Source organism: Heteronotia binoei, chromosome 6, assembly GCF_032191835.1.
Source record: "Heteronotia binoei isolate CCM8104 ecotype False Entrance Well chromosome 6, APGP_CSIRO_Hbin_v1, whole genome shotgun sequence".
Lineage (NCBI taxonomy): Eukaryota > Metazoa > Chordata > Lepidosauria > Squamata > Gekkonidae > Heteronotia > Heteronotia binoei.
In genome coordinates, this window is record NC_083228.1 from 119,348,026 (window position 1) to 119,362,332 (window position 14,307).

The 14,307-nt window shown below is 46.4% G+C and overlaps 1 protein-coding gene across 2 annotated transcripts in view; it reads right to left on the bottom strand.

Annotated features, from left to right (window-relative positions):
• Positions 1 to 6,410, bottom strand: part of BCHE (butyrylcholinesterase) — an 84,318-nt gene extending 77,908 nt beyond the window's left edge. Inside the window, exon 1 of one of the 2 annotated variants that reach the window (XM_060242439.1) lies at positions 6,230 to 6,410. The gene's annotated coding sequence lies outside the window, so the exon portion shown is untranslated. Of the gene's footprint in view, positions 1 to 5,563; positions 5,602 to 6,229 lie in introns of those variants that run through there. The other variant, XM_060242440.1, reaches the window with a different exon arrangement.
• Between the last annotated feature and the right edge of the window lie 7,897 nt (positions 6,411 to 14,307).

Here is a 14,307-nt window from a genome sequence, read left to right on the forward strand (position 1 = left end):
CTGTTTAAAGGTGCTGGAGTAAAGGTAGATGAATATCTACAAAAAATAAGAATTGAGCTCCTAACTGAAAATATGAGAAAAGTCTTAAATGACCCAATTGCAAAAAATAGAAATTGAAGCAGCAATCAACGCGATGAAAAATGAGAAAGCTCCCGGGCCAGATGGATATACAGCTAAATATTTTAAAACTTTTAAGGATGAATTAATACCAAAATTGCAGAAGTTGATGAATGTAATAAGAACAAAAGGGAATGTACCAAATACATGGAAAGAAGCCGTTATTTCTTTGATACCTAAAAAAGATAGAGATAGAGATGCCACAAATGTGAAAAACTACAGACCAATTTTGCTTTTGAATAACGACTACAAAATATTTACAAGAATTCTGGCAGAATGACTTAAACAATATTTGATAAATTTTATAAAGGAAGACCAAGCTGGTTTTCTTCCCAAAAGACAAATAAAAGACAATATTAGAACTGCTGTAAATATTGTAGAATATTATGAAAGACATCCAGAAAAAGAAGTAGCATTATTCTTTGCGGATGCAGAGAAAGCATTTGACAATTTAAACTGGGACTTTATGTTTGCAGTAATGGATAAGATGGAGCTTGGAGAAAGCTTTATAAGAATGATAAAAGCAATATATTCTGAACAAAGGGCAAGGTTGTGTGTTAATGCAGATCTTACAGACGAAATGAAAATCAGCAAAGGTACTAGACAAGGCTGCCTGCTTTCACCATTGTTGTTCATAATGACTCTTGAAATTTTATTGATGCAGATTCAAGAAGTAACTTCCATAAATTAAATCCCTGAAACTTTATTGAGGCTGTTTATCTGAGGTATGGCTTGAACTCATGTTCTTGGTTTGCGATTCTTTCCGTTGTACCTTGGGATTCCTTCCCATCTGGAAACTCTGGTGATCCTCATTACTGGGGAAGGATCCATAACTGGGGAAGGATCATAATTTTCCACTTGTGGCAGTGTTACAGTACTTCCAGCCTGACCATTATTGTGTTTGTTCAGGCCAAAAGGAACATACAGCTCATGCTTGGCATTCTCAAGATTCTTCACATTAGGACTTTTGGGATTCAGCCAATTCAGAAGGTGTCCCATGAGTGGAAACTGATAATCTCAGTTTATAAAACCCACAGATAGCAAACTATTCTATGTGTTCCATATAGTGGAGGAAAACTAGGCAATTGCCTAGGGCGCCAGCCTTTTGGGGGCACTCTCCACATGACTCAGTGATGTTATCAGTGCAGGGGGAGGTGCCAGAGGTTAGCCTTGTCTAAGGTGATGGACAGTCTAAGGCCAGCCCTGGGTCAGTGGGCATTATTTTCTTGGTTAAGAAAAGAGATTTCAATATGTGTCATATGGGTCAAAGACCAAACCCATGTTTGGATTCAGTGTTAAACTGCAAACAAAAAGCAATGCACTTTTGTTTGTTTAACTTTTATACTTTATAGCAAAGTTTCCCTTGTTGATCTTCTGGGCACTTTGGCGTTTGGGAAATGGGAAGTGGATGGCACAAAATGGATGCCATGAAGACTGGAGTCAATCACAAGGTATTAAGAGGTTGTAAGCCAATGGAAGCAAGTATTTCTGAACAAGTGATCCCTGTGAGCAGAAAGATGACACATACTGGGTTTTGTGCTCCAGTGGAATGTAGAAAAATCAGAACTCTATGTTGATTTTGGGGTTATATGTTTGACCAAATAAACAAATTTGTGAAAGCAGGTTTGCAGACAGTCAGTCTGAAAGAAAACCAGAGAAAACTGATTTCCCTGCAGATTGAACTAATCCCTCTCCACACAAAAACATGCCCAGGCATTCAAGGATCCAATACTACCACCCCTACATTCTATAAGTAGCCAGCTTTACCACTCAGATTCACACATACTGAATAATGCACTTCCAGTCCACTTTCAACACACTTTAGTAATCATTTGCAAGTAGGTTTTGCCATTTTATGCAGTAAATTCCAATTGCAAAGTGCTTTAAAATGTATTACTCAGCATGTGTGTAGACTCTTGCAGCAACTACTGGTCATAAAAGCTGCCCTCCATTTTCCCATGTTTCCCCATATTCCTTAACGGAGATTTGTTCCACCTACAAACACCACCTGCCATCCATGTAATGGGAGCAGTCTCCAAAGCAAAGCTGAAACAAGTGTTTGACAAAAAAAATCTGAAGACTAGTGTAAACTGGGTGTTTTTATTAATAACTCCATTGCAGTAGCATATTTGGATTAGCAAACAAAGCTTCCCTTGGTGGTATATAATTTTTCCATATACATATTAAAGAAGTAATGTGCCCATACTTCTGGATCTTTGTTTAATTAATTAATTAATTAATTAATTAATTAATTAATTTAGTATCTCACTTTTTCCCCAACAGGGACCCAGAGCAGCTTACAAAAATGTAAATAAAATGGCCAAACTGCAAGAAAAGGTATAATAAAATGCATCCTGGCCTGGTCCTGGGTTCACAAGGCCAGGGGTCAGTCAAGGCTATGGACTGTGAGCGAGCCCTGGGCTAAGAGTCAAGGGCAGAGATAGGCTTGCCAGTCCCCAGGTTCTGGTGGGAGCCTCCAGTTTTGCAGGCCCTGCCCCAACAGTCATGGTGTACCTTTCCATCTCAGCAGGTTTAAAAACTTGCAAACTGCTTGTGTTTTGGAAGGAATGTGTGCATGCCTTTAAATCTCAGTGAGATTAAAGCTGCGGGATGGGGGGAGTGAGCATGCAAATTTACATGCCTATTCCCGGTGAGTGTGTGAGAGAGGAAAAGAGAGAGCCCAGTTCCTCTTTATGTTTTGCATTCCTTTCAGAAGTTGTTTGCATAGTAAATGGGATAGTAAAGTGTTAACTAGAACCAGGTTATTGAATGGAAGAAAACTCCACCCCCTAGACTGTTCTGCTCAGTGCTTTTGTTTTCCTGGGTTAGTCTGAAGAAGTTGGTTGAAATATATCAGATATCTGCAGCCAGCAACTCCCATGAGTAAATTGCCCCAAAGAGATCACAAAAATGTGAGTTTGCAAACTGTTTCTTTTGGCTGCTTCATGAGTGCGTGTGTCTTCACTTTCATTTAGTTGGAAGTGCAACTGCTGGGGAAACCTTTGAGGGCAAAAAAGAGGAAGAAATGAAGATTATATTCAGGGGAATTGCACTGTTGTTTTTTTTATTATTTATTTTGAATGGAAAAGTCTCGTGGCTCCTGCCCCAAAGTACCCAAATATTTCCTGAGCTGGACCTGGTAACCATAGGCAGAGAGCCCTTTGGCTGTCATCTTTCAGCTTTTGTCAAAAAGCCTTACTTCTCTGGCCATGCCCAAGTTTATATGCCTGCAAACAGGAAGGGAAATAAAAAGTCATGGTAGATGTTATGCAGCTGACAGAGATGTTCCCAGGAATTCCCCTTCCTTTGCTAATTCTTTAAAAATGCAGGGAAAGGAAAAGAAAGGTCCCCTGTGCAAGCACCAGTCGTTTCCAACTCTGGGGTGACGTTGCTTTCACGTTTTCACGGCAGACTTTTTACAGGGTGGTTTTGCCATTGCCTTCCCCAGTCATCTACACTTTCCCCCCAGCAAGCTGGGAACTCATTTTACCGACCTCGGAAGGATGGAAGGCTGAGTCACCTCAAGCCGGCTACTTGAAAACCCAGCTGGCTATTGACAAGCAGACTAGCAACTGACAGTGTGGTGAGACAGAAAAGGTGATAGAGAGGTTTTGATTTGGAAGTTCTCCTTCTGGACATCTTTGTTGTCCAGGGAGAGCAACAGGAAGTTCCAGTGAATAAACCAGGATTAATCTAGATATCAGAATTGTTGCATTTGTACGTAATTCAACTGACAGTTAAAACTCAACTGTGTTTTGTTCTGCATCCCCTTAAGGAGGCTTTGACTCTCAAAAGCTTCTATCCCCCAAATCTTGTTGGTCTCTAAGGTGCTCCTGGATACGTGATAAAATGCTATAATACGATAACTGCTCTACAGCAGACCAGCACAGATACCCTCTAAAACTATGATTAGCATTTAATCCTAGTTCCATATCCTGATTTGAGGTACCCTAAGTAACTATAGTTAGTGAAATGGCCTGTGTTCTGATGATCTGTTAACTGTTTGCTAGTTTAATAAAACCATGGCTTCGTGTGATGTTCTATGAAATGTTGAGAAGGGAACTATTGGTATGTTCTCTCTAAATGCTGATGGCCTAAATTTGCAGTTAATATAACATTCTGAATTTGTTTACCTGCATTCAATGGCACAATTAAGTTGTACATATAGAGTTTTCTATCTTATACTGTTTACTCATCTCCCAACCCCCAGTGTGTATATGTGGGGTTGACTCAGGAATACTGGTTTTTAGTGGCACCAGAAATGATAATATAATTAACATTATATTTAGATTTTAATAACTGTTGATATTGGATCAATTAATTGTGTTGTTATCGTATTATAGCATTTTATCATGTTGTTGTAACCAACCCTTCCATTGCAGGTCAGGGTGACCTAGAAACAGATACATAAATACATACATAATGAAAACAGGATATTTCAATCAACAGAAACCATAAATAAATCTTATTACCTGGGGTGCGGATCATTTCAGAATACTGCCCAATATTACTCTCAATGATAAGAATAATGGGTATAAATCTGCCAATATTAATCACCATTAAAGCCTATAGAGTTCGATGAGAGTTGTCAACAGTTCCACCCAAAGCAGGACTACACCCTTTTTCTTGAGCCGCCCTGAGCCTGCCTTGGCGGGGGAGGGTGGGATATAAAAATAAATTTATTATTATTATTATTATTATTATTATTATTATTATTATTATTATTATTATTATTATTATTATTCATCCACTGAAAGTCAATGAGTTTAGAAAGGTATAACTCTGCTATGAATTACACAAAGTTTGGGTCCAGTAGAACTTTTAAGACCGACAAAGTTTAATTTATGGTGTAAGCTTTTGTGCGCATGCACACTTCTTCAGAATCTATCACTGTTAAGCATGTGCTTAATTCTGCAGTTAAAATCAGTTAATGCACTTACTTTTGGCCGCATCTTTTCCCTTCCAAATAAACAAATGATAGCTGAAAAATACAAATGCAGTACTTTTCATTTGCCACATATCTAAAAGAATGGAAGTCTTTGTGGTTCTTGACAGAAGAGATCAAGAAGTACTGTCATATTTTGTCTTAATAGATGCAGAAGGATATTATGAGTATCATGTATATTCAAAAGTAAATCTGGACTTTTTCCCAAGGAACTATGCCTAGTATTGCATCCCTGAGGGCATTCTAGTACACTGATACATGCAGCACTTTACCTCTATTAATTTCAGCCTGATGTAAGTGTGCTTAACTTTGCACTGGCTTAAAGCCAACGACAACTATTAAATATGTACGCTGAAGCTGTCTGCAATGTTAAGCATGTCACAATTGCCCATGTAATGGTTTGTGCATCGATTAAAGGTTAAGGGTTAAAACTCCATACTCCAAAAATTCAAACATTCTTTCATCATGAAGCAAAGTGCTCACAAATAAATCTGAAGTTACCTTTCAATGCTGACAAAAGCCAGAGATCAGCTGAAAAGTTTGACTGCAGTTGTGTGGGGTAAAAACACTGGATTTTGTACCAAAAACATCTCAGGTAGAATGAAAACAGACTGAACGAAGTACAACTAACTTGATGACACGGAGTGTAAAAAGAGGTCAGAAGACTGCTGCAGGCTGTCTTCCTTAGCCAAATGGAGATACATTCTTAGCTACATTTACATATTTTTAAACAAAAAAAAGTTTATTCCATTAGTCTTAGCCCATGAAAGTTAAACAGAATGAACTTCAGCATTCTCTTTCAGTGAAGCGATACAATTCATTTCAATGATTGTTTCCTCTCCTTGCAAATCTTTAGCCAACCAAGAAATCTATACACAAGGCTATGTAATCTCTATTTAAATACAGAAGATGGTTGAATTAATAAATGATTTTTTGGGGTAGTTCAGTTTAATTTACTTAGCCCAGGATCCGTTGAATAATACTATGGTTCGATACACATGCCTGCTTATTTGGTCCATCAGTTCCATTTGCAGAATAGACTTTGTATTCCCGGCAGAGCAACAAATGGACAGAGCAGAACGTTATAGAAGAGCACAATTCCCATACAAATTGAGCTTAACTGTAGCTTACGCTGATAGAGATGAACGTAAATAAAGAATCTCTTACCCCGATTCGTATTACAGAGATGCCAAAGTTTTTTTTCAAGAGCCAAGATCTTTAGTACTTCAGTAAAATGCAATGTTCAGCTGCTTCTTTAAAGCTCGCAAATTGGACCGTGCTGACATTATAATCAACTGTTTAAAACAAAGCTCGCGAGACTTGGCAACAGCAATTTGATCTGAAGGCAGGCAGTCTTTATATCCGACATCTGTTCAAAGAATAATGCCATAGTTGTTGAAAGACTTCAGAGCAAGTGGGGAATGTGGGCATTCCAAATTTTTACTGATTTACAGGAGGTGGGGACGGAAAAGAAGGCAAGCAGGATACATTTAATGAAGAAAGCCAATCTGTTAAAGATATTTATGAAAACATCCACAGCTTTTTTAATTAAAAAAAAAAGCTTTTCCTTGCAAGGAGAAATCAGAAATCCTGATGGATATTTCATAATATTCACAGATAGGGCTAGGCCGTTTTCCCACTCACGTTTTACTGGCGCCACGACCATCCTGACGCCGGCGAATCTGCCTGGATTTCGCATCAGAAGCTCCGGCGCTCCCAGAAGCGCCGGCTACTTCCGTCGCTAAGCCAGCGCAAACGGAAATCGCAAAGATGCAGGAAAACGTTTGCGCTGGCTTAGCGACGGAAAGCGCCGGCGCTTCTGGGAGCGCCGGCGCTTCTGTTGCGAAATCCAGGCAGATTCGCCGGCGTCAGGATGGTCGTGGCGCCAGTAAAACGTGAGTGGGAAAACGGCCCTAGAGAAATGTTCCATCTGTAGTGTTGGTCTTCAGCGGATGAGTTTGGTTCCCAAAACTGAGTTACAGTTCAAATTAGTCCAACATTGTATTGTATTTAGAGTTTTTGCCTAGAATCCAGGAAACTTGGGTTCAGGAACTCACTGTCATGAAGCTTGCAACATAACCTTGGGCCAGTCCCTCTGTCTCACAGCACCCAGCCTTCCTCGAGTCATTGTAAAGATAAAAATGGAGAAGGGGAGAACCGTGCACCTTGTCCTGAGCTCCTTGAAGAGAGGGTGAGATAAAAATGTACTGACTAAAAATAATAAACAAGTTGTGAAAAGAAGGTAGGTTGTGCCAACTATTTCTTTCATTTTTAAGAGTTTTTAAAATAGAAGCTCAAAGAAAAGCAGAAATACATTATGAAGCTTAAAAAGATAGGCTTCAGGTTAAAGGTAGACACTACATGAAAAGGACAGGTGTCAGATAAATGAAGCCATTGGGGGAGGTACAATTATTTCTGATGTCGTTGATACATTGGGTTGTCCGCTTCAGAGAAATAACTGGAAGTAGAGAAATAACTGGAGATTTGGAGGGTAGAGTCTGGAAATGGCAGGGTTTGGGCAGGGGAGGGACTTCAGCAGGGTACAATGCTAGAGTCCACCCTCCAAAGCAAACGTTTTTTCCACGGTCACTATTGTCTGGAGACATAGTAATAGCAGAAGATCTCCAGGCTGTATCTTTCCATTCTTCTCAGTTAAAGACAAAGCTACATGTTACTCATTTAATGGCTCAGGCAGTCTCATATCAAGTGTGAGGAAATAAATTTCCTAAATGTGCAGAATCCCAGTTTGGATCAGGTCTGCAATGCAGCGGGGTGAAGGGCTTTAATCTTCCTCTTCTCCCCTCGTTTTTCCAACCTGAAAGGTCCTCAGGGGGAGCTGCTTGCCCTTTTAGGATGTGCCACGTGCAGCTTCTCAGCATACATGAAGTTCTGTTAAGGGCAAATAGTACCTTTGGATCATTCCTCTTCAGGGAAAACTATGTATGTGGATGGGACACTTCTGCCACAGAAAAAGCACCTTCTGTTGAAGTGAGCCTCTGCTGGGAGGAAGCAACAGAAACAGGCCTTGGTTTCTATTCATTGTTTGCCCACCAGGGCAACTGGTTGGCCACTATGTGAATACAGCCACCAGGAACCCCCTGGCTACTGACAAGCAGTGTTCCCTCTAAGCTGAGTTAGCATGAGCTATCTCACAGATTTTTAGCCTCCAGCTCACACATTTTTGTCTTAGCTCAGGGAGGATGGCCCCAGAGCACAATAATTAATGCAGTAGCTCACAGCTTTAATGCCAGTAGCTCACAAAGTAGCAATGTTGCTCACAAGACTCTGCAGCTTAGAGGGAACATTTCAGGGATGTGGGATAGGGCTGCCAGATCCAGGTTGGGAAACTCCTGGATATTTGGGGTAGAGCCTGGGGAGGACAGAGACATCTGTGGAGCAAGTGCTATAGAGCTCCCCCTCCAAAGCATCCATTTTCTCCAGGGGAACTGATCTCTGTAGTCTGGAGATGAGCTGTAATTCTGGGTGATCCCCAGCACCCACCTGGAGGCTGGCATCCACTGCTCTGATCCAGCAGGGCTTTCCTTATGTTCTTATACACATTATCTTGCTATCACATATTTTATTCAATTCTGTCTTGCATCTCATTTTTTTTAAATCCTACAGAAATACTATATTGCCCATTCTCTGTTGTAGTGTGAACACTGATACAGTAGCAGCAGCATACCAAAACAGGGCATTACCAGGGCTTTTTGTAGCAGGAACTCCTTATATTAGGCCACACACCCCTGATGTAGCCAATCCTCCAAGCGCCTACAAGTAGGCTCTGTAAGAAGAACCCTGTAAACTCTTGGAGGATTGGCTACTGGAGATGCTGGTGATTGAAATTTGGACCTTCTGCATCCCAAGCACATACTCTGCCACCAAGCCACAGCCCTTCCACAAAACTTTGTTCATTGCCCAAAGCATAATAGAGGTGGTGGATGAGACAGGATTGGGTCCAAGAGGGAGAAACAAGGGCATGTGTATTTGACTTCTGTGCTATTGTTTCTTTTTTGTCATAGTACTTTCACTGCCTGTACCTAATTAATGTATACAGTACTTTATTACTTATAATGTGAACCAGTTGCTGACATATCTTGACTGTTTCTCTGATCTTCACGGGTAGCAGAAGTCCTTGATATATTCCTTTGGTGTGGACCTCTCAGTTCCACATACTGTACAATCCTAAATAGAGTCATACCGTTCTGAGCCCACTAGCTTCAATGGACGTCATTGGGTGTATATCTGGTTAGTATTGCACCACAGACAGGGGTCGTTTTGTAGAAAAATAGGTGGTGGAGCTCATCGAGGGATTGTTATGCAGCTACACCTACTATTCAATGGACAAGGAGGTGGAACTCTCAGAAAGGTTCAGGAGCTGTGCTCCTGTGAGCTCCCACTGAATCTGAGGCCTGACCACAGACATGTTACTTTGTTATCTGTATTGTACTAAAACATTCTCAGGTTGGTGAGGAGCCAAAGTACTACAAAAGGGAAGTGCAAATTCTAGTTGAACTCTCTGATTTCTTAACTGGAGTGGGATGACTGAAGAACACAACCAGAAGCTCATAACTGGATTGATGAACAGGTGCCATTTTATATTTTCCTAAACTCCGAACTTAGAAGAATGTCCGGCCCTCCCAGCCAAGCCGGCTTGCCGGCGCTCAGGCTGGGGGCCGCTTTTGCCGCCCCGGAAGGAGGGAGGGGCAGCATCACCCCACATACGGGTGTTTGCTTAAGGCGCGGAGCCGGGGCTATATAAGCCCCGGCCCCCGCCCTCTTTGCATGCAGTTCCTTTGGCTCTCTGTAGGAGAGCCATGTGCCGGTCGGGTTGGTAAAGAGGCCTGATCGGTCTGGGAACTGTTTGGCGCGCGGGCTCCTGATCACCGGCGGGGGAAAGGCGCGAGCGGCGGCTTTTTCTTTGGCATCGGAGGCGCGAGCGAGGCTGAGCGGCGCTGTGAAGCCGGGTTTGCCTGGGCGCCTGGTGGTTGGGAGGCTGGGGCTGGGGCTCGCGAGCGCAGCAGACTATACCTGGCTTGGGTCGTCCGGGGCCCCCCCCCTTTTTTCAGTCATTCCGTCCCCTCACATGAGGGAAGCGCGCGGGGCCAGCGCGGCGGCCTTATCCTTGGGCGTTTTTAGAGGGCAGTAGCCTTCTTTGGGGAGGCAACGCGCAGCGGCTTTTTGTAGCGGCTCTTTTTGCAGGTGATCTAAACTTGTGGTTGCCTAGTGGGGGTTGCACCTAGTAGCCTTCCCCCACCCACCCACCCCCTTTTTTCTTTTCCGGCTGGATAGGCTGGGCCCGCCCCTTTGAGGGCTGGTTGTTGCGTGGGTTGGGGCTCGTTTTCCTGGTCACTACCCCCCCCACATACCTCCTTTCCCCTTTGGGGTCAGGGAGCCTGTGGACACAGGCTGCTGGTTGGGGGGCTGTGCTTTGCTTTCTGGCCTGCGGACTGGGAGTTTAAGCACCCCTATTAACTACACGGCCCCTCTATCTGCCAATAGTTGGTGGGTGGGGCAGAGAAGGAATCTTTGAGGCTTCGGTGGCAGGCATTTAACCTCTCCCTTCCCCTGCATTGGTGGGCAGAGGGAGTTGGTGGTGCTTGGGGTGACACCCCCCTGTTGCCCTGACTACAGGGCGGGTACTGTGCGTTTTGGCGGGAGGGACGGTGGCTCGGTGGTAGAGCATCTGCTTGGGAAGCAGAAGGTCCCAGGTTCAATCCCCGGCATCTCCAAAAAAAAAAAAAGAGGGTCCAGGCAAATAGGTGTGAAAAACCTTAGCTTAGACCTTGGAGAGCCGCTGCCAGTCTGAGTTGACAATACTGACTTTGTGGACCGAGGGTCTGATTCAGTATAAGGCAGCGTCATATTTTCATTAGTGGTATTCCCCGAAATATATACTTGCAGGGGGAGATTGAATATATTTCACCCCCTCCTCTCCTGACAGTAAAATACAGCCCTGGTAGGACAGTAGGCTCCTTGACTGCCTGGTTTATTATATCGCTATTCGGTGCCTTGTACGGGATGGCTCCAAAGAAAGGCCAGGGCAAGTCCAAGGGAAAGCAGCCCGCCCGCCCACCCCGCGGGCGGGGGCAACAAGGTACTCCAGTTGAAGAGCCTAGCCAAGGAGAGAGGGTGAGGCTCGCTATCATGAGCCAGCTGGATGCCTTAGAGCAGGATAGATTGGTTAGGGGCGCTCCCATATGGGGTGGGCGTCGCCGGGCCTCTGGCAGGTCGGCGCGCCCGACTTTTGAGGCAGAAGTGCTTGCACGTCTATCTGCTTTGCAGGGTGGGCCACCTGAGCCTGAACCACCGGCGGTACCGGACCAGGAGGAAGATCCACAGGAAGGCCCATCAGGTACGGCGTTCGGTAGTGGTGCAGCCAGAGGTAGTGGGCAGCAGCCCGCTGAAGGTGCTGGCGTTTTTCCCGGCGATGGTAGTAGGCTTCCTCTTCTGCCAATTCAGGGGTGGCCATGGGCTCCCATTCCACTTCCTCCCCCCCCGGTGGCCCCAAGTGGGGCGTCCTGGGGTATGGGGCAATTGGGAGTGGTTGAGCAGCCTGGTCCTGTCCAGCCTTGGGCTTGGGGTTTTCATGGAGCTAACCCACTCCCCTGTCCGGTCTCGTCCACAAACGGCCAGTTGGCAGGTGCTGCGGCGGTGCCCATGGCCCCTTCAGCCCCGCCCGTACCGGGCATTTTGTCATGGGGCGGTCAGCAGATGGCGCCTCAGAGTAGCGGGTGGTTTTACCCCCCCAACCCATATGCTAGTATCCCCTTTCATTCCCTCCCATACGGCGATACCTCTCTGCCGTTGGGGGATCATTTAACGGTGGCCACGCGTGAGAAAATCCTCCGTGGGGAGTACGTGGACGTTTTCGGTCTCCTTTTCAGAGAGCTCGAAAAGAAAAGTAAAGACGAGCTCGACGATAAGGAGAAGGAAAAGTTGAAACGGCGTAGGGTTGATAGGTCCTGGGCGAACTGGTTGCCTGGATTTTTGATTTACGCCGGAGTAATCGCGAGAGCGCAGCCGGCGCGGGCGGCGGCCCTTTTTCAGTATATAGATATTGTTTATAGGGCGTATACGGACTTCGTGGGTGCAGCTTGGCTGCAGTACGACGAGGCTTTCCGTATGAGGGCCGCCGTCAATCCAGGGATGCCGTGGGATCAAATAAATCAGCAGCTGTGGTTACAGCTGATGTCCCCGGCAAAACCGAACGCCGGAGACAGGTCTGACAGTGGCCATCTTGTGCAGAGGTCGCAGCAACAACAGTGCTCTACAGGGGCCTGTGACACCTCGGGCCAGTCTGTCCAGTCCCGGCTGTTATGTTGGGAATTCGCACATAAGGGTGCGTGCCCCAGGAAACCTTGTAAGTTCCGGCACGAGTGCCCGCTCTGCAGCGGGGCCCACGCACTTTCGGCCTGTAGCAGATCTTCATCCAGACCGGGCAGTAGGACCTCCGGGGGAGGCGGGGGTGGTCAGCAGCCACCTGGAAGGGGGGCCCAGCCCCAACCGCCCGATGGCCCTCCGCCACCTGGCACATGAGCGGGTGGCGGTCGGCGGCCGGCCGAACTTATTGGCCCTCTGGTTACCTCTGGTGGGTAGGGGGGCTCTTTTGGGTTGTGTTGTTGTTATGCTGACTGCTGTTTGTCTTTTCAGATGCTGGGCTCGTGGTGAGTGACGTCGGTTCTCATCTGCGGGCGCAGCACGGTTTTCAGTTTCACATTTTGCCCGGTGGGCGCCCAGCCTGGCCTCAGTGCGGGGCTACCGTTGGCCTGGGATCCCGCCCCTGCTGTTCTAGTAGGCTGACTTGTGTCGGCCAGATGGTGGTCTGAGTTGGGCAACCGGGCCTTTTAGTTGGCTACGGCAGGGGGTTGCGGTTGGCTCTGGGCCACCCGGTGGGGCGCTAATGCCTAAGCAGAGGCTTGGCATTGGCGGTGGCTGGAGGGTTTGGCCACAGGGTTTTCCAGGGGAGCACCTATGGCCTAGCACCGTTGGTGCGGTGGTCTGCAGGAACCGTAGATGGGCTACACGGCTCAGTGCGGTGATGCAGATCACTCGGAGCCTCACCTGGTTGGATCCTTCCATGGGGATCGATGCCAGCCCAGATGGTGATGGCTGGAGGCCTGGCCGCTCAGCTACAACCCGAATACGGCGGGCTTGTGCTGGGGGCAGGGTGGCTCGCCCTTTGGACAAGGCGGGGTCCAGGTGTTGACCCCAGGGCTTGTCTGGTTTAGTTTTCCCCCCTGCCAGTTACTGTGTTATGTGTTTAATAAAGCGGCCCGGTTTTAAACCCAATTCCTGTGTCTGCCTCTTCATTCCGACTGGGGGGGCAATGTCCGGCCCTCCCAGCCAAGCCGGCTTGCCGGCGCTCAGGCTGGGGGCCGCTTTTGCCGCCCCGGAAGGAGGGAGGGGCAGCATCACCCCACATACGGGTGTTTGCTTAAGGCGCGGAGCCGGGGCTATATAAGCCCCGGCCCCCGCCCTCTTTGCATGCAGTTCCTTTGGCTCTCTGCCCGCCCACCCGTCCCTTTCGGTAGTACAGGCGTATGCCGGTCGCCTTATTAGGGGCCAGGTAGGAATTTTTTCATCTCCACACAATTGGCTATTGTGGGGGTGTTTTTTGCCTACCTTGTACTGCCGGTTAGTTTAGTTTGTTATTGGTAATGGTTAAGGTCGCAGGCTGGAGGGTTTGGCCACAGGGTTTTCCAGGGGAGCACCTATGGCCTAGCACCGTTGGTGCGGTGGTCTGCAGGAACCGTAGATGGGCTACACGGCTCAGTGCGGTGATGCAGATCACTCGGAGCCTCACCTGGTTGGATCCTTCCATGGGGATCGATGCCAGCCCAGATGGTGATGGCTGGAGGCCTGGCCGCTCAGCTACAACCCGAATACGGCGGGCTTGTGCTGGGGGCAGGGTGGCTCGCCCTTTGGACAAGGCGGGGTCCAGGTGTTGACCCCAGGGCTTGTCTGGTTTAGTTTTCCCCCCTGCCAGTTACTGTGTTATGTGTTTAATAAAGCGGCCCGGTTTTAAACCCAATTCCTGTGTCTGCCTCTTCATTCCGACTGGGGGGGCAAACCCATTCTTCCTATTTTCTGCCCAGCAGCTTCACCCGGTAATAACTGACTGATCTTTGAGATGATCACAAAGTGACCTCCCTCTTCTCAAGAACAGTTCTGTAAGGTTTTTAAAACTATTATTATTATTATTATTATTATTATTATTATTATTATTATTTTAAAAAATAAGG